We start from the raw sequence: 22,506 nt of genomic DNA, 5'->3' as shown, positions 1-22,506 counted from the left end.
CCTCCCCCCAACCCCCAACCCCCGGCACAGACCGGAGGCTGGCAGACAAAGGAACACAAAAGACAACACTTGCTCCCATCCCTCCTGTGTCAGCGCTGGACCAGTTTCTTCTGTCTCCCGGCTCTGCAGGCGGCTTCTCGCGCTGCATGCGAGGAGAGGCAGGGACAGGGATGGATGTGGCGACCGAGCTGGCAATCAGCATGGGGAAAGCAGCAGTCTCCTCAACAGGAAAGGCAGTGGCAGAGCCCGGGGAGGGGGGACAGGTGTGGCACCTCTGAGAAAGAGAGCCCAGCAGAGAATCAGTCACACAAGGCAGAGAAGCTCCATCCTGCATTCATCCATCCTTTCACACCCCAACCCAGTGTTCACTGAGTGCCCGCCATCCTTCCTGTCCTCACGGAGCTCATGTCTAGCGGGGGCCTCAGATACCCGCCCCCCTCCATGAGGTCATTAACCACGGTTACAGATGGATCTCAGGGCCAGGAAGGAGTCCACAGGGTCCTGAGGTGGGGAACTATGTGACCCCTGCTTAGACCTCAAGGTCAAGGACAGGAATAAGTTTAGGTGATAAAAGATTTTCCTCCTCCATGCCGCTGATTGTTCTGTCTGTGACTTTTCTTTCTTTGCACAGCTTGGGTCCACTCTCATTTTTTCCCATCCCTGTTCTCTGCTTTCCATGTTCTCTCCCTGCTGTCCCTTGTCAATCTTTGATTTCTATTTATCAGGAGCTTTGAGAGCGTAGAAGTTTTCCTTTTCTTTTGTACTTGGCTTTTTCCAGTAAGACCTCTGGAGGCCCAGGTTCTGGGTCAACCCCCCAAATCATCAGATCTCACAGACTTGGAGGGGCGGAAAAGACTTAAAAAGTAAGTGTAGCCAGTCCTTTGCTCTCTGGCTCTCTCTCAATCTGTCTGTCTGTCTCACTGTTCTCTCTGCCTCTCTTCCCCTCATTACCATTGCCCCTTCTTTTCTCCAGTTCTTCCTCCTTCTTGGTGCTTTATCCCATCGGTCCCGCAGGATGACAAGTGGTCACAAGCCTTTTGGTATGTGGTACCTCGCTTTCATTAAATCCTCCCTCATTTCCTTTCTTTCTTGATGTCAGATACTTTAGGCATAAAAAAATGGCACGTCAGCTATGAGTGGCCTTTCTCCCCCGATTATCAAGGAAGCTAGGCTCCGTGGCCGGCTACATTCACGAGCACAGGGATACTATGGCGATGGCGTGGGGGTGGGGTGGGGGGACGAGCCACAGCGTGGCCGGTCGTTAGCTGTGCGACCTTGGGGAAGTGACTTCATCTTTCTGAGCTTCAGTTTCTCATTTGTCAAACGGAGGCAAAATAATAATTACTTCCTAGATGGTGTGTGAGGATTGAATCTATTGGAGTATTGAAAGCACCTGGCCTGGCGCGGGATACAGACGCCTCACTTCAATCATGAAGCACGTGCTGAACACCTCAGTTGTGCGGAGCCGGGCCCGGGCCCTTCGGGGTACAGAGAAGAGGCAGCCGGGGCTGGGGACGTCTGCTTCCAGACCTGCTCCCCTCCCCGGCCTGGGGGTCCTGGGTCTGAGCTGGAGATGGGGGTGGCCAGCAGCCAGGCCCCTCTCCGCAGGAGCTGGGGCGCACATGAAAGCCCGTCATACCTCAGGAACCGGCCGCTGTGCGAGCATCTGGATGTCCTTAGATCTCTGTCTGGATTCCTTCTGCTTGTCTTGTAGAATCACTTATCAGCAGCAAACAGACCAGGGCTTTGGCTTTCCTCTCTGTGGCCCAGCCCCACTGCCTTCCGATCCGTAAACACCGTGGAGCGGGGGACAGGAAGGTGGCCCCGGAGCCTGCAGATGAGGCTGCCCTGGGCGCTGGCCCTCCTTGCCCCCACTGACCACAGATGCTGCAGCCCGGCCTCCTCTTGTGTCCAGCTGCCTTTAGCTGCCCACACAGTCGCGCGAGAGGGGCTTAGGGATCGGGAGGAAATTTCAAAATCGTTCAGAGAGTGTGAGTACTGAGAGTGGCCTGTAGTCTCCGTTCACCACACCATTCCTACCAGAAGAATCCTCTGTCACCCCCCTTCTGTCAGGATGCGGTGCCACTTTCTGAGCCTAGACCGAGCCTGTCTCTTCCTCACACGAAGGTACTTCTGACTCTGTGGGGAAGGCTGGTTGCAGCTCTAGGAACAGCCCATTCTACTGTGGCGTCCCCCCAGACTAGAGGAGGCCATCCCCAGGGGGCCTTCTAGGCTGGGTTCCAGGCTGCTGGCAGGAAGGGAAACTATCTTGGGGGTATGGGGCTTTGGACACCCCTTCAGGTCACTCTGAGGTAAGATTGTTCATTGTCTGTGCTCAGCTTTGTTTCCCTCTCAAGCAGCAGGGGATACCATCATCCCTCCCTCCTGGTGATGCCTTCCTCGCAGGGCCTTCACGAACGCCCTCTTTCTGGTTTTGCCCCTACTTTGTGGTCTCTACTCAGCCCCTTCTGTAGGCTGCTTGCCCTCCTGCCACCTCAACACTGGAGGGTCGTTGGCTCTCAGTTCGTGGTGAACTCATCCAGTCTCATGGCTTTCAGAGACAGTGATGTAGGAGGTCAACCTCATGTTCGTCTCTCCAGCCCAGAGCCCCTTCTGACTCCAGACACATGGGGGACACCCACAGAGCAGACCCCTCAGAATTCATGTGGCCACAATGGCACGCCTGACTCCAGCCTTCTCCCGATGCTTCCAGATTCTGAGGCCCAGATCCTTGGAGGGTGCTTGACTCCTCAGTTTCTTAGAACCATATCCAGCCTGTTGAGAAATCCTGTTGGCTCTACTTTTAAACTCTATCCAGTATCCAGCTGCTTCCTGTTCGCCGCATTGCCACCCCACCAGTCAGAGCCACGTCATGTCTCCCCAGAGCTCCGCCATGGCTGCCTCCCTCACCCAGTCCGTGCTGTTCTGGCCGCAGTTCCTTCTCGAGGAGCCAGAGGGGACAGACCACTCTGTCAGGTTCCATTCTTCCCCCACCTTCCTCAAGTCTAGCTGAACGTCACTGCTGCCATCTGTCCCGCTCTGAGCCTTCTGTATGAATGAACAAGATCCCCCCATCCATCCCCTCCCTGCACCCCCATCCGGCGCTTCCACCACTATTTCTTAGGCTCTCTGTTTACTGGCTCTCTCCCCTCACCAAGCTGTCAGCCCCACAAGACCAGGGCCCTCTGTCTCTGTGTCCCAAGAGCCTGGTGACACATCGCACTGCTCCGTCATGGCCAGAGCACTGTTGTGCTTGAAGGTTGGTTCCTTCTCACCTTCAGCCTGTGGCCTGAGCACTCCTTCCTTAGGGACCATCCCGGAGAGAATGGGGGCCTCCAGGCCTGTCTGCTGCTCTCTGTCAGGACCTTCCTCCAGAGCTTATAGTCACGATGTGTAAATGCGTGTTTACTTGGGTCCTTGCTTGTTTGTAATCTGTCTCTCCCTGGACTGTAACCACATCAGTAATGTGTTTGCTTTATTTTCCATGGTGTTCCTAATATCTGGAGGAGACTTATAGAAAGCACAATATCTATCTATCTATCTATCTATCTATCTATCTATCTATCATCTATCATCTATCTATTATCTATCATCTATCTATCTATCTATCAATCAATCAATCATCTATCTATCTATTTTGGATGAAAGATTTGAAGCTCAGGGGGGTTGAATGATTGGCCCGTAGACAGAGAGCTAAGAGGGGGAGCCAACCTTGAACCTAGGTCTGTCTGACTGCATGAGTGTATGTATGTGCACGTGTGTGTGCATGCATGTGTCAGGATCCGCGTTTTTTCTCCAGCACGGCCCTGTGCAGGCAGCCGCTCCCCCGTAGGGAGGGCAGGGCGGTCCACAGCTGCCATCTCTGGTTACCTACTCACAGTAAATGTTGCCATAACAGGGCCCCTCTACTCTTTAGGCTTCTTTGTTCTCAAGAAACCTACTCTGAGCCCCACGGCCCAGCCCTGTGAGGTCCCATGACTGCCTACTGGACCTCTGAGCCCTATGAAATGCACGGCTTCCCCAGGGAACAAAGGGCCCAAAGTCCTGTCTCAGTGGACACTGAGCCCGTGGCCTTGGGAGACTGGGATCCTGCCCGCAGCCGCCTGAGCTCCCTCCCAGCTCAGGATCGCGCCCGTCCAGACGCCGCCGCCCAGCAGGAGCCAGCTGCACGGGCCTGGCTCAGGAGCGCGAGCCCGCTGTGGGCACAGCTGCCGGGCCTCAACGGTCCTCCCCGCCGCTCCCCCCAGAGCAGGTGTCGCGCTCACATCTGCATCCCACGAGGAATACACTGGTCTTTTCTACAGGAAGGGAAAGGGAAAGAGGAAGCAAAACAAGGTACTCTTTAAAAGCAGAAGGGGGGAAACTAGGGGCTGCGCTTCCAAGCCAACTGGAAAGTGCCTTGAATTCGCTGACCAGGACAGACAGGAGCATGAGCGCCTCACCCCGTGGCCACAGGCCGACCCCACAGGGACTGCCGTGGTGGCTCCAAGCAGGCCTCTGGGAAGGGCAGGCGCCGGGATGCTGCAGTGCGGCCCCCAGGGCCTGGAGACGCCCCACCGGGGCTTAGGAGTCGCGGCAAACCCGGGAAGCTGTTGGCCACTGCCCCACCTTGGTGACACATGCCCGGATATACGGAAGCTGAGGGCTTGTCTTTTGCCTCCCTGGGCAGGCAGGATAAGACTAGAACAGCAAATTGAGTGGAATCACTTAAAAAAAATTACGAAACTGTTCTCCACGGTTGTCGTATTGGACATGACCATCGTGACCCATCGAGGCTCAGCGGCTTCCGTGTTTCTACTTGTGCGTGGTTTTGTTTCACTAGCACGAGACACGTTTTGTTCATTGGCAACGCGACAGAGGGCCGAGCCCCGGGGCTGGGCTTCTGTGTGCAGTGGCTGGGAACTACGGAGGGTGGCTCGGGGACTTGGGAGCCGTGAGCGCAACCTGAGCTAATCACCACTGCTTCCCAGCTTGGCGTGCACACACACACGCACACACACATATACACATGCGTGCACATACACTTAATTTGCAACAGGCAAAGCCGAAAGCAGCCCATTCAATGCTGGTGCTATTCTATCAAATAAATATAGAACTATAAATAGACTTTGTATTCTGCTTCAGAAAGTGAAAAGTGTGCAGAAATGATTTTATATACAAGCTGAAATGTTGGCTTGTTTTGCGTTGTTTGCTTGGATGTTGTAGGTATCTCCTGGATTGTGGGCTTTCAGGCAGATTTGGGGAGGGTTTCCCAACTGTATTAGGATTGTTTCTTCATCTTAAATGGCTTTTGGCTTCATTGTTTTGGATAAAATATGAATCTATATATTTTTTTATTAATCACTTCTTAGAGCATTACTGGTACCACTTGGCATCTAGACAGAGAGGGGAGGAAAAGAGGAAGGGAGGGATGGAGGGAGGAAGGGAGGAAGGGAGGAAGGAAGGGAGGAAGGGAGGAAGGGAAGGAGGGAGGGAGGGAAGGAAGGAAGGAAGAAAGGAAGGAAGGAAGGAAGGAAGGAAGGAAGGATGAAGGAAGGAAGGAAGGGAAGGGAAGGGAGGAAGAAGCCGGAAAGACAACCAGCCCACCTCTCTCCTGGCATGACTTCCTTTGGCTATGTTCAGGGCAAGCCTACAAACAAGGGAGAGGGCATAACAGCTCTTGCTTCTGGTTCTGCCCTCACAATCACAGATATGGGATCCACCTAACAGTGCCCACAGATTAGATGGGCTAGCCTCCGTTGCCTTCTGATCCAATCACAAATTACCATGGACATGAAACATGGAAACCAGTTTCCACCAGAACCTTCCCGGGCCATTTTCGCAAACAGAGAGACAGCACACAGCATCAGAGAGAGCTGATTCTGGAAGGAGGCTTATAGCTCATTAAGTCTAGCCTTACACTCTTGGCTCCCCACATCCTCTGTTCACACCTGTGCTTACGGGTAGGTCCTGGGGTCCCCCCCTTTTTCAGAGAGTATTGTTTTGAGACCCAAACGATGTGCCATGTAAGGCCTTTGACACGAGCTATAGATGAATCCTTCATGCTCTGTGGTCTTACTGTCACATATCCCTCTCCTGTTGTGCCTTGAGTTTTTTCACCTAACCCACAAGTCAGCTGCACAGACCAAAGTCATGTCCTAGAGAGAGAAGGTGGCCCAGGCCTTCTCTCCCCCAGGGGACTGTATCGGCTGTATGAGCGCCCAGCCAAGGACCCGGCCTTGTACGGCATGTCTCAGCTCCCAGCACTGCTGCCGACGCTGGCTCTGCCCCCGTCAGCCCCTCGGCTGACCTTTAGCACCGAGCTGAGCGCTCTGCTGCTGGGCAGAGCCAGCCCTGGCCCTGGGCACGTTTCCATCCTGCATCGCCCGGGCTTCCTCCTCGGCCTGCTGCCACCTGCATTAGTTGTGAGGCCCAGCGGTTTGTGTACCAATGCTGTGGTTCACATGAGGGCGGCCCGCAGCTCACCGCGGTCAGGGGGCTCAGAGAGGGGACATGCCTTGCCAAGCACCCTCAGCTAGTGGGAAGCATAGTCTGGACGGCACCTACTAGGTCTCTAGACCTTGCGTCTGTGGGTTTTCCCCTTGGACCAGCAAACCTCCCTCGATCACGTTGTGTTTGGGCCAGGGACGGGCTCTGATGCCAGTTGCAAGAGGCAGCTCTAATTAGGAGTTCAATGTCATTAGACAACGAGCCAGCTTCTCTCTGGCCACAAGCTTCTCCCTGGCAGCAAGGTCAGCATCCTTGATTATTCCAGATGCTTTCTGCTTGGTGCAAACTCCCACTTTCTGTGCCGCGGGAACCAGCAGACGTGGCACAGAACCGAGTCGGCCACAGAGTACAACACACGGCCAGCTACCAAGCAGCTCACACTCGGTTCCCCACGCGGCTGTCCCCGACGACCCGCCACACCAGCGCCCGCCCCTGCAGGTGCGGATTTGCATGGTGTAGGCTAGCCTCTCCCATGAGGTTTTGCCTATCCAAGTTTCTTTTCTGCTCTTGGGAGATGAACTGCCTCTTTAAAAAGAAAGAAAAACAAGACACGAGTAACTCTCTTCTTGGCCCCGGGCCTCAAGGTGTTTCAAAGCCTCCCGTGGCCATTTCTGGCCCCATTGTCGTCGGGAGAGGAAGGTCTGATGGCAATTCTTTGCTTTAAAGGCAGAAACAGAACATTGTTTCTCCCGGCTTTGATTTAAGGGCCAAAAACAGTTATAGGAAACTGTTCAGCAGATGTTTCATGAAACTCAGAAAAGATTGGGTCTTTTAGAAGGGCTATTTTTAGACAAATGCTTCCTACCATTGGAGGTTTGGTGCTCACAAAAGGGACAGAAAACAGGAGAGGGAGAGAGAGACTTGGGGGAAGCTTTGAATATTTTGACGATCACACTTTGTTCTTCCTTCCATTTTCAGCATGGATTTAATGGACCTGGGAACGTGTGGAGGACAGGCTGCAGAGCTGGCTTCAGGGCGATTGGCTTCACTGTACAGCTTCCTTTCTAAAATGAAAGTTTGCTGGGTGCGAGGAGCATCTATATTTTTCATGACTCCCCACCTCCTACTAAATGCGGCAGCAAAAGGGAAATGCTTTTTCTCCTTGCCCACGTCCCTGTCTTGCCTCCCTTTGCCTGAATTAACCTTTGCCCCTCTCACCCCATCCCTGCTTGCCTCTCCTTGTGCCTCTTTTCCCTGTGGCACTCTTGGCCACGGTTCACACTCCACGCTCAGGTCGGGCACATCCTCCCCCCGCGAAGCCTTCCCCGAACTCTCTAGAGTGAATCAGTGTTCCTCCTTTGTAATGCACTGGCCATATTTCAAACACCACACTGGCTGTTTTGCCTTACAATCTATTTCTGTCGCTGGCCCCTTCCTCAGGTCACAAGCACGATGAGGTTGGGGACTGTGCCTTAAGCACCTTTCATGCTCCTGACCCGCACTGTTTAGTACCATCGAGGCACAGAATTAATGTGTATTGAGTGAAAGGGTTGAGGGGAAAATCAGTGGAACAGGCCGGTTAGGGACTTTCATCCAGCTAAATTTTCCTTTACCTGCAAGAGCAGCAGTGAATCCGTCTTCGTCTCTGCTGTTCAAATCAACCCCAAGTCTGTTACTGTTAGGAGATAATAAAATAATTATTGCTTGGGCCAATACTTCGAAGCTGCTGTGAGAGCATTCAACTTCAGATATTTTATTCCAAAACTTTTCTTTTCTCCAGTCTACGGGGAGGGCATAGTTTTCTCGGGGGCAGAGAGTTAAGGAAGCATTGGGTGCAGGGGCCCAGGTAAAAACTCTGATAAGGGACAGGGCCCAGAAGGGGGGGCGGTGGGGGAAATGCACAACAAGCCTTTCCTCCTTCACTACTTTTTCTGGGGCTGCATCCACCTGGAACAAGAAGACAAGGGTGGCCACCCCCGGTGAAGATGGACAAAGGAGCATCCATGTTCTCTCTTGTCCTGGGGCCTCTGGTCAGTGTCTCAGATTAAGGCAGGCAGAGCAAAAACCGATCACCTCCAACGTTCTGCTTACCCCTGCAACTCAGCCCAGGAAGAAGGAGCTTCTCTTTTCATTCGGCCCCTCACTCTCCATGGTCTCCTAGGCTTCTCAAGAAGCTAATCGAGCACTGTTCAGAGAGCACTTTTAACTGGCTGAGGTTTAGGCAAGTTCTGATATCTGGAAAATGAATCTTCATGGTGTAGGTGAGGCCCAATGGCCGCATCACTGTGCTCTGGGCAAGCACTTTAGAGTTTCCTGGAAGCCGAACCCAGGCTGAGCTCCCTTTTCTGTTCCACGGCCCTGAGTGAATGCTTCCACATCCTTTTGTTTTCTTAGAGTTATCTTTCTTTTTGGAGACTATGTTGTAGTTGCTGCGCTAAGTGCTCGAGAAAATGATCTCACTTATCCTGGAGCGACTTTTAAAAGCACGAAATATGAAGATGCTTCCAAACATGACCTGTTTATGTCCTCAATAACCCTCAAAATGGAGTTCTAGTCTTACCCTTGGTTTCCAGATGAGGAAACCGTAATGGGCAGACAGATTAAGTGAACGTCTCAGAGGCAAAGACAGACATTTCCTGCTAAGGTAAAGGGGACTCCAAGTGAAAGAAATGCCAAAAGGTATGAGATGTCAGTATTTTTCTAGAAACAAGAACAACAGCGTGTTGGAGAGAGCCAGCAAAGTAGTTTCCAATGGAGGTGGATTTATTTACCTCTTACTTATCTGCTACGATGAAGCCATTGGTCCAGAGCTCAGCAGATATTTGCTGAGCCCTCCGGTACCAGTCAATCTGGACTGGGTTACGCTGTGGAGACAAACACCAAACCTCAGTGGCTTGAAGCAACACTTCTTACTCATCAACATCGCCGTATGAAGATCACAGGTTGGTGGTGGTTGTGGCAGCTGGGGGGGTCACGTTCAATAGCATCTGAGTGACTCTGGGCCCCAGGAGGATAAGCAGCTGTCACCTGACACATGCCAGAGAGAAAAACAGAATGGTTGAAACTGTGCATGGGCTCTCCAAGCTTCTGGCAGAAATGCTCGAATTTCATCAGCGAAAGCAAGTCCTGAGGCTACTCCCAATTTCAAGGGCACAGGGAAGTGCGATTCTACCCCGTGCCCAGATTGGGGAAGGACTCTAATATTTGGAGAACAGATTTGAGGTGCTTACTGTTGGGTTAGGTATTGTGGAACAAACAAAATAGACTGAGTCCTGATCCTGCCCTCAAGGAGCTATCTATGTAGATGGGGAACCAGGACTTGCCGCGTATCTAGAGGTTGAAGACCGCGATGAGTTGGTGTAAAATAATGTATCCTGTTGAACCATGAAGGAAGGAATAGTAGGATTTCAAATACAGTGTTTCAAGCTGTGAGGAGGCAAATGAGGAGAATCTGATCTGCAAAAAAAAAATGCCCTAGATAGTGTGACGTTCAAATAGAAAGAGCAATTACACAAATTTTGGAGATGAAAGGATCCTCAGAGATCATCAGATTTAGTTTCCCTAACTTTTCCCTCGTCTAATGCTTAGAAGCTTCCACTAGAAATGTAGATTGAGTGACTTGTTCCCTGATAAACCGTAAGCTGGAAGAACAGATATTGCTTTATCTTTTATTTTTAGCTCTTATCAAATATCTGGAACACAGAAGGGCTTATTACACGTTGTTTGGATGAGTTAATCCTGCTAAGCCCATTTCGTAACAGGTTTCTTAGAAGAAGAGAGTTGGAAGACCACCCATGCAGCGCCACCAGGATCACGAGTGTGCTCAAAGCACTCTCCCCAGGGAAGGTTCTCAGCTCTCCTGTTCTTTCCACCACAGACCAGCTCACTCTGGCTCAGCGCATGCTCTGTTTCTTGGACATCTTTTCACCTGTACCTTTTTGCCTGGCTACTCCGGCAAGAAAACACCCTGGTCCTCTACAGTAGCAATCGTTTAGAACGAATACTCTTCCCCTGCTTAGATCAGGGTCAGAATGGCCAAGAATCCTAAAAACACAGAGTTTTTTAATGTTGAGGCTCTGTATGAATCCTCTATCCCACCACCGTTTTTACCTTTGCAGAAATGGAGCCTTGGAGAGCTTGTGAGACCCTCCCAAGATTTCCTAGAATTCACTGGGTCATCTGTACTACAATCTACGTCTTTTGACTTACATTTCATTGTGCTTTATACTCTGTAATGATGAACATATTTCCATTTAGATATACTGATAAACTTTGTACTGATACCTAAGACCTTATATTTTTTCCTTTATATCAAGACAAGTTTTAAAGCAATGCGGAAACACCTAAAGGAAGTCAAAATAATGTGATTTACATGCAAGAAGAGCGATGCAATGCCCAACATAAAATGAGATCTCATAGAAAACCTTTGCTTACCAAGAAAACGTCTCCTACGTGAATGACATCAGTTCTGCCTGGGTTGGACCTTGAAATCCCGGATGGAGCAGATCACCTCTTTAGGATGGCATGAACAGGCAGGCTTGATTCTCATTAGAGAAGAGTTTGGGGGGAAACAGATGAGGTTTGAAATGAGATTTGACAGCACTTGATTTCTAAGCTTCAGTTTTGTTATCTGTAAAATAGGTTAATAATCCCGCCTGGTCTAATGTATATGTTGTCCTGTTTATCAAACAAGACGGTGAGAGTGAAGGTACTGTATGAACCGCCTGCAAGTATTAGTTGTTGCTAGACCCTTAGTCGTGGAAGGTAGCACCCAAGAGATGATCTCCTCTCCTGAGCTTGAGCAGGAAAGGAAAGAGAGTAGAGTTAGCTGAGGTTACTGGCCATGACTCCTTCCTAGTTCACCCCACATGTAGGGTTATAATAAGAAAGAGGCTAAAAGGAGAAAGTGGAAGAGTGGAGCAGTGGGAGAACCGGTGAGGGTCAGTTGAGGACCAAGGAGGGTGGAAAAGGAAAACAACTACCTCTTAGAAATGGGGGAAGAGTTAAAATTATCTCATGAATAACAGCAATGGTATTGCCTCTCACTTCTCTTCTCTGAAAGCACGGGTTCTCCAAAAATAAACCAAGGCCAGAAAGGTAGTATAACACTGTGGTCACTAATATGGGCTTCAGCCAGTCAGGTTGACTTGAATTTGAATTCAGATTTACTTGTATGTGACCTTAGGCAAATTGCTTAACTTCTTGTGGCCTCATTTTTTTCTTTCAGCAAAATGAGAATAATAATACCACCTCCCTTAAGGGTTGTTCACTGAGATAATGCATGCCAAGGGTTTAGTTTAGTGCTGGACAAAGTAGTAAGTCTACAGTAAGGGTTAGCTCTTGTTCTTGTTAAGAATGTGGTCATTAGTAGGGGAAATGATTCTTGAATTTGAGAAATGACTCTTGAATATCTCCCAGACAAAGGAACCCAGAATCCTTATGTACTTTCTCTTTCCCCTCTTCTCTGATAAACCTGGGCTCCTTTTCGATCAGCCTTAACAGAGTAAAATTTTATTGAGCATTTCTTAAGTGTTGGTCTCAATCAAAGGCAAATGAGACAATTTGCCCACGGGGAGCTCACTAAATTCGGACCAGTTTAAGAAATGCACAGATAGAGGGTTCTTTATTTCTGATGGCCCTATGAAATGTAACGGTAGGAATATGCAATATTCCCAAGGTCCTATTAGAGTTATCACAGCTGCACACTCCAGCTCTCAGATAGTAGATGAGGTTCCAACACAGCCTTGTATGGAAGTGCAAGTTCTGCTTCCAGAAAGCCTCCACTATGTTGTTATAACTGGTATCATAATTAACTAAGATGAGACTTTATTTCCTGTTTTTTGAAGCCATGTTTGCTGTAACCTAGGATAAATAAACCCTGAAGCAGTCATTAGACCAGGAAGCATTTTTAGGGCCTATATCCTGTCCTGGCAGGGAAATGGGATCAGATGAGCTAATGGGTCTTTCCATGGCTAACTGCTGTGACAGCTGCCATGTTAATAATGGCAGGAGCATCAAAACAGCAAGCTGTCCAGTGAGAGAGAGAGGCTGGATTTTAATTTCCATCAGCACAGGAAAATGAGATATCGAGGCAGCCATGTTTATTCCGTTCATGTAGAAATTAAAATTAGAATGGAAGCTATAGGAACCCACCTGTTCTAGGATGTGTAGCAGACTCACGACCAGAGAGGATTAAGTAACAACAACAACAAAATAAAAGATAATAACGATATAAAAATAACCCCCTTGGAATTATATTTTAAATCTGCAGGGAAAACGTGGTCCAGCACCTCCCTTTTGGGGGTAGAGGAGCTTCAGTGAGATAAAAGATCTGAGTGGCAGTGAGGTGTCGTTGAGTGTCCATAAGAAAGGAAATAAGAAGGTGTTGGGAGAGCATATGGAATCTAGTCCTCCAGCTCTGTGGAGGGAAGACAGTTCTCAAGCCTTTCCAACTCTAGCAAAGCTCCCCTGAACCTTGCCTTCCCACCAAGCGGCTAGAATTTCTATTGTCAAGCGTTTATCTGCTGGTCAGATCATGACGTCTGCTGGTAAAGCGCTCTGGGGGAAACACCGTAATACAAGAAGGGCAAGGGAGAGTGCGGTCCTATCTGTGCAGAATGCCTACGATCCAAATCAAATCTGAGCTTCTCTTTCACTATTTATTGAACGGGGAAAGTCGAGTTGCCCCACAAATTTATCTGGAGGACAAATGAGTTAAAAGTACAAGCTTTTTGAACTTGAAAAGGGATATACACATGCATTTACCTCTCTCTCTCTCAACCCCATGGTCTTGGACACAGTCAATCTCTTTTGCTTGCCTGGGCTGGAGCATTTTCTGGCTGCCTTCTCAAGCTACATTTTGGCTGTAGGGTGACTGGGAAGGGCAGTTTTGGCATTCAGAGAAAGTATCTAGCCCATGGATGTGGGTGGCATATAACAGAGCCAGGAGAATTATTATTCTTATTGGCTCCCTTTCTCTGCTCTTAGGTCCCTCCATGGGACCATTTTCTCATTTCTTTTCCAGATTTTTGAGGAGCACAGATGCACTGCATCGAGTTTGCCCCTTTCATTAGCCAGACCACAGGGGATCCAGCTGTGTGGCCACCCTCTTCTACTCTTTCTGGCCTGGTGGGAGGAGAAGGGGCGTTGGGCACATTTTGAAGCCATTTCTATCATATTGATGCTGCAAGTCAATGAGAAGGCTGAACGGAGCTTTCCAGGCAGGGACTGCCAAAGAACAAAGATCTGATTCATACTAACTCATTGACTGCCTTATTTGTAATTTCCCCCTTAATATTATAAATGCAGGCAACCAGGAATGCCGGCTTCCCAGATGAGAATTTGCACAAATCATTTTTGTTTTCTATTTTCTGTAGATTTCCTGTCCACCCCCACCCCAACCCAATGTACCCCTTGGAAGCACCACCACTCTGGAAAGAGAAACTGGAGAGCCCTTTGTTTGGGAGAGAGGAAAGCCATGCATGTGAGCGGGGGAGAGAGGAACTTTGCAAGGCACCTTCCACTGTCCTCTCACGTCCTGATGCAGTAGAATGGATGGCTATCCAGAGCCTGTTGAAAAATGTCAAAAATCAAGGTCTTTGAGATAGGGAGATGAGGCTGCCTACAGGTCTCTGTGGAAAAAGTTCTCCATCCACCCCACCTGAGGGTTTTTGAGGTGTGCTGTGAGCTGGGCGAGTGGTTGACAACAGAGTGTTCAGTAAGTCAGCTCTTCATGCAGAAATTTGATTATGTCACGGGGAGCATGGAAGCTGTTGACTTAGAAATCACACCGAGTAATTTAAACAACATTTGGCACATTCATTTGCATGCTGAAAATGCATAAAAACTGCCCTGCTCTTTTCCACAATTCCTGGTTCACATAGTCTGAAAACAACCACCAGCAGTGCTTCCCATAGTTTAGGATTTGAACTTCTCATCTCCTTGGAACACTGAATAAAGGAGTAAAACAGGGGCAAGGACCCCATGGAAGGATAGGAAGATGGAGACATAGAAATTTATTAAGAGATCTAAGATCCCTGTTGTGTTTTTTTTTAAATACCCAATTCTGTTGTCTTTCCAAATGTCCTCATAGCATTTGTAAATGAAATCAGAAAACTAAAATCAAATATTCATTCTTAGGATTTTCTTGCTCAGATTTATCTCATGCTGACATATCAAATGTCATAAAGGAAATGATTATAGGCCAGTATCTTCTAACACAAATGGTCTCCTTTTACAAAGCAGAGATTTTTAATATACATATGTAATCTATATATTTATGAGATAATGAAAAGTCAAACAGAACAGATATTATGAAATGAGAAGCGAAAGTTGACATTCCCATTTCATAGTGAGTCACACTCCCAAAATGTAGCCACTTAAATTATTTTTGCTTTAGTATTTTGATAGTTAATTCCATATTTTATGCAAAATACTTCTGTTATTTCTTGACTTAACCACTTTAAACCATGCCAATTAACCATCAATACAAAACATAAAATACGTAGTTCATTTACACTATACCCAACCCCATCAGCTTTCTAATCTTTAAGTGATTTTTCAGTTTTTAGGTGGTTTCTTTTTTTAGTTATCATTGTAACTTTGAATAACACATCTCCATTTTTTATTTCTTGATGCATCATCTTTAGATAACATCTCTGATCTCACGTCATGTGAAATGAGGAAATCAGCACTCCTATGTTTCTCTCTACCATTCTACATACTCTCTACCTCCTCATATCATCAAAGTTACATTTGAATTCAATTTTGTAACCATAAATAAGTCAGTCACGCTTTGTCTGTAGCTTGATTCTAAAAATCAAAATCCCATTTGTATTAAGATTATGTATTCATATTAAAATGATTCACCACAAAACCAAATTGCAAAATTAGACTTTATAAAATGAGATATAATTCTATGTCATACACATGTGTGCCGATGAAAAACATGCCAAATTTTAGGATCAAATGAATTCTCTTTCTTATGACATTCTTATATGGCTTTTTGTTTTTCCTGGTGCTTCTGATTGCTTTTTTCCTTATTAATTAAAGCAATTTATGCTTTCACCTTTCATCCAACTTTTTATTAGTTATACGTTACCATAGAATCTACCTTCTTTTCAGGATATTTTCCTGTTCTGATTGTTTTTAAAACCTACTGTAAACCTGTCTCCTGGATAAGGTCCACTGTTTTCCTGGATCTTATTTTCTCTTCTTTCTTTGTTTCTATTTTTATTTTGCTAAAGTATATCTTTTCATTTCAGAAAGGCTTCATGGAAGGTAACTTTTCACATTCTTTGTATGCCTGAAACTGTTTTTATTTTGTTATAATACTTGCTTGATAGTTTAGGTAGACTTACAGTTTCAAAATAATTTTTCTTCAAAATCTTTAAGACACCCTGTATCATCCTTTAGCATCCAATGCTGGTAATTTGAAACCTGATGTCAATCTTACTCTCAATCTTTTGTAAATGACTTGCTACCTTCTTTCTAAAAGCTTTTAGAATCTTATCTTATCCTTGGATGAAACTTCAATTTTAAGATTGGTGACTTTCAGGACACCTGGCTGGATCAGTCGGTTGAGCACGCAACTCTTGATCTCTTTGAGCCCTATGTTGGGCGTAGAGATTAACTAAAAGATAAATAAAAATTAAAATTAAAAAAGAGATTGTGACTTTCTTCAGCTCTCATAAATTTTCCTCTGATATTTCCTACCCTTTATTTTCTCTCTTCTCTTTTGGGAAACCTCTTGCGGTGAATGTTGGACATCCTAGATTAATCTTCTATGTCTTGAAACTTTTTTCCAGGTATGTTGTTAAATTTTTATCGGGAAATCGTATTTTTTATTTTTAACAATTCATTCACTCATCATTCACTTGTTTAGTAAACACGTATTGAGCCCTTGTTATATGTCAAGTATTCTTCTATGGGATACAGCAATGAACAAAACCTGCAAAAGTGTCTTTTCTTTTGATGAGAGAGGAGGCAAACAATAAACAAATGCATAAGTAGGAACAGAATAAGCAGGTGCTATGAAGAAAAATAAAACAGACTAAGGTGATAGGGAACATTGAGGATGGGGATGGATAGTCAAGCAAGACTTCACTGCTAAGTTAATATTTCCAGGTGACGTGTATGAAGTGGCAGGGGCAACTATGTAGAATTGCAGCAGGGAGGGCAAGTACAAAGGCACTGAGGTAGGAACTTTCTTGCTCTTTGACCCTTTTCTGTAGCAGATCAAAAAGGCACTCAGGGAGATTCCTGACTCTATCTAAAATTTTAAAATACTCATATTTTGTTGCTTTGGAGGCTGCCACAGGATCCATTTTCAACTAAACTTCCAGGCTCTAAAATAAATCAAAACCTACATCTATTTTCAATTACATAAGCCTAAACTGAGAGGTCCCTAAGGGCCAAGTACCAAGCGAGATGCTGTAGATACAAAGATAAATAAGTCATCATCCTTACTCTGAATGTAAACAATTAACCAATGAGTAAGGTAGCAAACACATTGGATTTATGTACAAAGTAACTGGAAATGTGAATTGGGAATGTGAACACCTGATCCCACAGTGCTGCTACCAGTGAGAAGATAAAGTCAGGCAGGGAAGATTCAGAGAGGAGACGACAACTGAACAGGATTGTGTTATGGGGGCATTCCAGCTGGTAGTAACCACATGAACACCTAACAACAAATAGAAAACTCCCATCAAGAGTTTTTACTCAATTAAATCTTGTTCCTGGAGGTCTGAGAGTAGCACAAGCATATTAACTTAATTTTTACCGCCCCCTCCCCCCATGGAGAGAGAGAGAGAAAGAGAGAGAGAAAGTCTAAGAAAGGAAGGGGTTATAAGGCAGCAGGACCATGAAAGGACTCCAACACATGGCTTTTCTCTGATTTATAAAATACAAGTTTTCCAAGTACGTGTGGCCTTGGACTGGAGGAGGCATGAGACAGGAACCCCTAATTGGACTAAACATCAAGAGTTTGTGGTCTAAAACTGGTGGGTTGGCTTTGGTCAGATTACTCATCCATAGTTACACCTACTCAACTTTGAATCAATTAATTACCTATGAAGGCTTGAATATTGTTTCTCTGTTGTGCCAAAGCTTAGTTTCTTATGACTTCTATCAACGGGGCCTAGCTGGATGTTTTTGGAATAAAACACTTCATCGTCTCCGTTACAGCCCTTTACATATTTAAAAATAACTGTAGAGATCATCATAATAGTGGCCTCACAGGGGCGCCTGGGTGGCACAGCGGTTAAGCGTCTGCCTTCGGCTCAGGGCGTGATCCCGGCGTTATGGGATCGAGCCCCACATCAGGCTCCTCCGCTGTGAGCCTGCTTCTTCCTCTCCCACTCCCCCTGCTTGTGTTCCCTCTCTCGCTGGCTGTCTCTATCTCTGTCAAATAAATAAATAAAATCTTTAAAAAAAAAAATAGTGGCCTCACAGATTCTCTGAGCTGGGTGGAACCTTAGCCGTCTGGGGCAATGCAAGAAACTTCTCTACAGCGCCCCTGCTGGCTGCTTCTACGGCTCTATTTCAACCTACCCAGGGCTTTTCCAGGCACTCATTTCTTTTTTGAATGGCTCCAAATGTTCAAAAGCTCTCTAAATGTTCAAAAGCACTTCATCATTTTGATCTGAAATATGCTTCCCTTAATGTTTATCTACTATTCAAGTTCTATGACACTTGTCTATTATGAAGCAATTTCAATTCTAACAATGAAATATTATAACAGACTGCTGCAATGAGACAAGGGAGGATTCATGGAGCTATCATAAACAAAATCTCTAATCCCTTTCATATGCAAAGCATTTGACTTTCAAAGCATTTTCTGTCTCTATTATCTCATTTTATTTTTCAACATCTCAATGAGAAAGGACCTGCTAGGAGCCTAGGCAGCAGTAGGGAGTGGTGCCTCGTTGCATGAATATTATTGCTGTGTTTAGTAACACTGACAAGGATGGGAGCGAAATAATCAAGAAGGAAATGTCTCTGAAGATGCTCAGTGATCTGATGCCGTCATCCTTTGGAATCCTGCTTGCTGATATGTGGGAATATCAGCACCTCCTGAGATAATGAAATGCGCCAGGACTATTCCTCACTCCCCTCCTATTTCACACCAGAATCACAAGTCTCTGGGGTCAATGGAATTCAGGATAAAAGCAAAGCATCAGAAGCTTCTTCACATCTTCTCTAGGGATGTGCTACAGAAAACTCGCTGGTGAGATGTTGGCTCTTCTGGAGATATCCAACTTGACAGACTCCAGAAATATACAGAGATAATATTCAGATCTGTACTTAATCTCTTGATCTTTGTCAGTCTTGGGCCAGTTCCATGGATAGTGTTTGGTGAGACCTGAAGGGGGAGGGCTGGGGGAAGAGGACACCCTTCCTTTCGGGCAGCGGGGATGAAAAATACCTTGTGAACCCAGTGGTATAGGATCGCACGCAGAAGTTTCAGGAAACCTGACGGATCTTTCTCTGAACTACTGTACCAGACCTCAGGAATTCCTTTAGATTCCAACTCATGGGCAAATTGAATTCCCCATCCATTTTCATAAGTTACAGTGGAAAAACATTGTCTCTTCCTAGCTTCTCTTTGATGTGGAACACAAAATCCTTACTGGCCCCTGTAAAAGCAAGACAGATTAACATTTCTGTTCTTGTTCCAAAGAAAATGAATGTGCCTTTTATATTTTCTTATAGTCTGGCTGGAGACTTCAAGAAGGCAGAGACTTACTTGAAGCTCTAGGACTTGATTTTTGACACCAGGGGCATGGAGTTCCAAGGAGCCTGGTGGCAGGAGTACTTGTAGAAGTCCCTGTCTGGGACTCGAAACAGACCTTGCACTTCACAGCAGGAGCGTGGTGCCAAGTTTGCAGAAGCGTGGAAGAAGAATCCAGCCACCCATCTTCTGATGGGCAGATCAAAGGCATCACGTTTCATTGTTTCAGAAGAACGGAAATGGAAAAATGAAAGGAAAACAAATCGAAGGATGAAGGAAAAGGGGAAATCCCTCTCATATGGAGTAGACATAGTAGGCAAAGTAGAATAGTTAAGAAACTATGCATTATATAAGCTTTGTACCAGAAGTCCTTCTCTTGGACTTTCTAGAAAGTAACTATACAACCTTTTACTTTATAGATGAGAAAACCAATGCCCAGAGACCTTGCCCCCAAACATAACAGCCAGTTAGTAGAACTAGGAATTGAATCCAGGTCTCGTGATTCTTTCATTACTGGTAGAGTATAAAATAAAGTCTCAGTCCTGTGGTAAATTTCTAGAATTTTTAGGAATATATACAAGCATCTTAGGAAGTATTAAAAATGCTGTGGAAGGCAACCATTTAATGGCATTAAAAAGAAGATTTATAACTAAGAAAAAATAGATTAAAATATCATGTGTAATATGATCTATTTTATTTTATATAAATTAAAAATAATTATCTATGAAGAAAAACTGAAAAAAATTGTCCTTATGAAATATTATCATTGGCTACCTCTGAATGGAGAACTAGAGATGAATTTAATCTTGTTTTTACTTTTTCCCATTTCCCAAATTTTAAACAGTAAACAAGTATTACTTTTGGATTAAAAAAGGTCATTATTGGGGGACCTGGGTGGCTCAGTCGGTTAATTATCTGACTCCTGATTTTGGCTCAGGTCATGATCTCAGGGTCATGGTCTCAAGGTCATGAGATGAACCCTGCATCAGGCTCCTCGCTCAGTGCAGAGAATGCTTGAGATTTTCTCTCTTTCACTGTCTCTGCCCCTCCCCCTGCTCTCTCCCTCTTTCTAAATAAATAAATAAATAAATAAAGTCTTTAAAAAATAAATAGAAAAATTACAAAGGTAATTATTTGGAAAAAGAGAGAGAAGGCAGAATTGTTCTTGGATTCAAGATTAAAGTTCTTGAATTTCAATCTTGGGAAGTGATTTAAGAGGAAGAGCATGATTTCAATATAAATTCTTCACTCCAGGCTTCCTTGAGTTTTGGTCATCTTTAGAGCTGACCTCTACAATCTGGACAAGTACCAGCTCTTCTGTACTTCTGACTCATCAGAGGATTTTGCCTTACACTAAGCAAGGAACAATAATACTTTTTTTCACTTTTGCTCTTTTTGGGGTTTTTTGGCCCTCTTTAGAGGTATCTATTATCCAAACACCCAGAATTTCTAAAAACCCATGTTCAAAGTGTCACCAATGTAAGATAAAAAGTGCTGGACTGAATTATTTTCTGCTTTGGCCAGGGATGGGCTATGATGCAAGTTGCAAGAGGCAGCAGCCCTAATTAGGAGTTCAATTTATTGGAGTATGAGCCAGATTCTCTCTGGTCACAAGCTTCTTCCTGGGAGCAAGGTCAGCATCGTTGGCTATCCCAGATGTTTTCTGGTTGGTGCAAAGTTTTGAGTTCAAGCTTATGCGATTTCCTTAGCTACCCCTTTAAAAAGAAAGAAAGAAGAAAGAAGAAAGAAAGAAAGAAAGAAAGAAAGAAAGAAAGAAAGAAAGAAAAAAGAAAGAAAGAAAGAAAGAAAGAGAAAGAAAGAAAGAAAGAAAGAAAGAAAGAAAGAAAATGGTGTTGTAGATAACTGATTTGTATGCAAAAAGGGAGGTTAAAAACTGGATTGTACAGCCACAGTGTTTCCTTCCATACTTTATGCTCGCCCCATTCTGAATCAGTCCTGGGATCCCTCTTCTGTACACCTAAACACTGTGAAGACCTTTCTGTGACCAGCAGCCATTGATAAGAATGAGTAATGTTTTTCAGGGTTTTTTCTTCAGACCTGAAACTCTTGGCAAACAAACGAGGAGGGAAACAAAACCCAAAAGTCTAGATTCAGTCCAGCAATCACAAGTCAATGGCTTCTATTTTTCTTATCCTTAAGGAAAAATAAGATGAAGGATGTACTGATGCCACTACTCAAATAGTAAAGGAAAAACACTCCAGATGTAGGCTGAATTACCCAGATAACAGACAAAAAGAAATCTGGTGTGAAATGGTGACTCATTCTGCCTGTTTACACAGCCTGATTTTTCTGGTTAATTGTCAGTTCTTCACTTCACTTCGTGCTATGTAAAAGATAAATTATTCTCCTGACAGGTTTATTTTTATGTTGATTGGGAAAAAGTTCATGCTGAAACAGTTGTGTGATGTGTTTTCTGGGGACAGAGTTGGGTGCTGGAATTTGGTGAAGTGTGTGACAATAGCAGGAACAATGAAAGGAGGATTAAAGATCAAAGACCCAAAGATAAGAAATTATAGCCAAATTAGAGAGTGTATAGATGACATTCAAATATCCATCCATCCATCCATCCGTCCATCCATCCCTCCATCCACTTATTCATCCATCCATCAAATATTTATACAGCCTTTACTTTAGGTCTTAGGTATAATGATAAGAGCTACAGGAACAATGGTAAAGGAGACTGATCCATTTCTTCCCCCTCCCCCCCACCCGTGATTTTACAATAAACAAAGGAGATGGACATTACACAAGTAATTACAACATCATTTTTGCTACAAAAGAGAAAGTAGTATGCCATTAAAACATGTAATGAGAAGACAATGTAGTGAGAGAGGGGGGAGGGGATGATCAGAGAAAGCCTCCTCAAAGAGGTGGAGTTCAGGTTGAAACCAGGCATATGTGAATGGCTGAGACATACAGATCACCTTGAGTTTGTCTCCCTGGTCTCCGAGTTCAGGAATCATCTTGGCTATGTTGAGGAAGAAAGGGAAGTATCGAGGATAAAGATGTCAACAGCAAACCTGTCAGTTGATAGAAATGGTGTTCCAGAAAACACAAAAATAAACCAATCTCCTTCTAACCCTTCATCAGCACCAGGTCAAAATAAGAGAGCCCATTAATAACCGATGAATGTAGCTTTCTATAAATCTCTCAAAGCGTTTATGGCTGTAGCTGACTGCAGTGAATTGGACTTCTGCTCCTAAGCACGTTTTGAAACAGCAAATCCATGGTGATGTTTTGGTGGTACATTCGCTTGGTCTTTCCTCTCCCTGGTTTACTGGGGACTGAGCTATCAACTGAGTCCCCAGGCATCTGACGTGAAA

General features: G+C 45.4%; 1 long non-coding RNA gene across 9 annotated transcripts in view; it reads right to left on the bottom strand.

The window, feature by feature from the left end:
• Positions 1 to 12,692, bottom strand: part of LOC109489217 — a 25,230-nt gene extending 12,538 nt beyond the window's left edge. For 3 of the 9 annotated variants that reach the window (XR_004627087.1, XR_002142170.2, XR_004627086.1), the window contains exons 1-5: positions 10,864 to 12,690; positions 9,201 to 9,885; positions 8,043 to 8,104; positions 1,640 to 7,493; positions 33 to 274 (exon numbers count right to left, since the gene is read on the bottom strand). This is a non-coding gene — a long non-coding RNA (uncharacterized LOC109489217). Of the gene's footprint in view, positions 1 to 32; positions 275 to 951; positions 1,479 to 1,639; positions 7,494 to 8,042; positions 8,105 to 9,200; positions 9,886 to 10,863 lie in introns of all 9 variants that reach the window. The other 6 variants (XR_004627084.1, XR_004627082.1, XR_004627083.1 and 3 more) reach the window with 6 other exon arrangements.
• Between the last annotated feature and the right edge of the window lie 9,814 nt (positions 12,693 to 22,506).

Source organism: Ailuropoda melanoleuca, chromosome 8, assembly GCF_002007445.2.
Source record: "Ailuropoda melanoleuca isolate Jingjing chromosome 8, ASM200744v2, whole genome shotgun sequence".
Lineage (NCBI taxonomy): Eukaryota > Metazoa > Chordata > Mammalia > Carnivora > Ursidae > Ailuropoda > Ailuropoda melanoleuca.
This window is presented reverse-complemented; position numbering and strand designations above follow the sequence as displayed.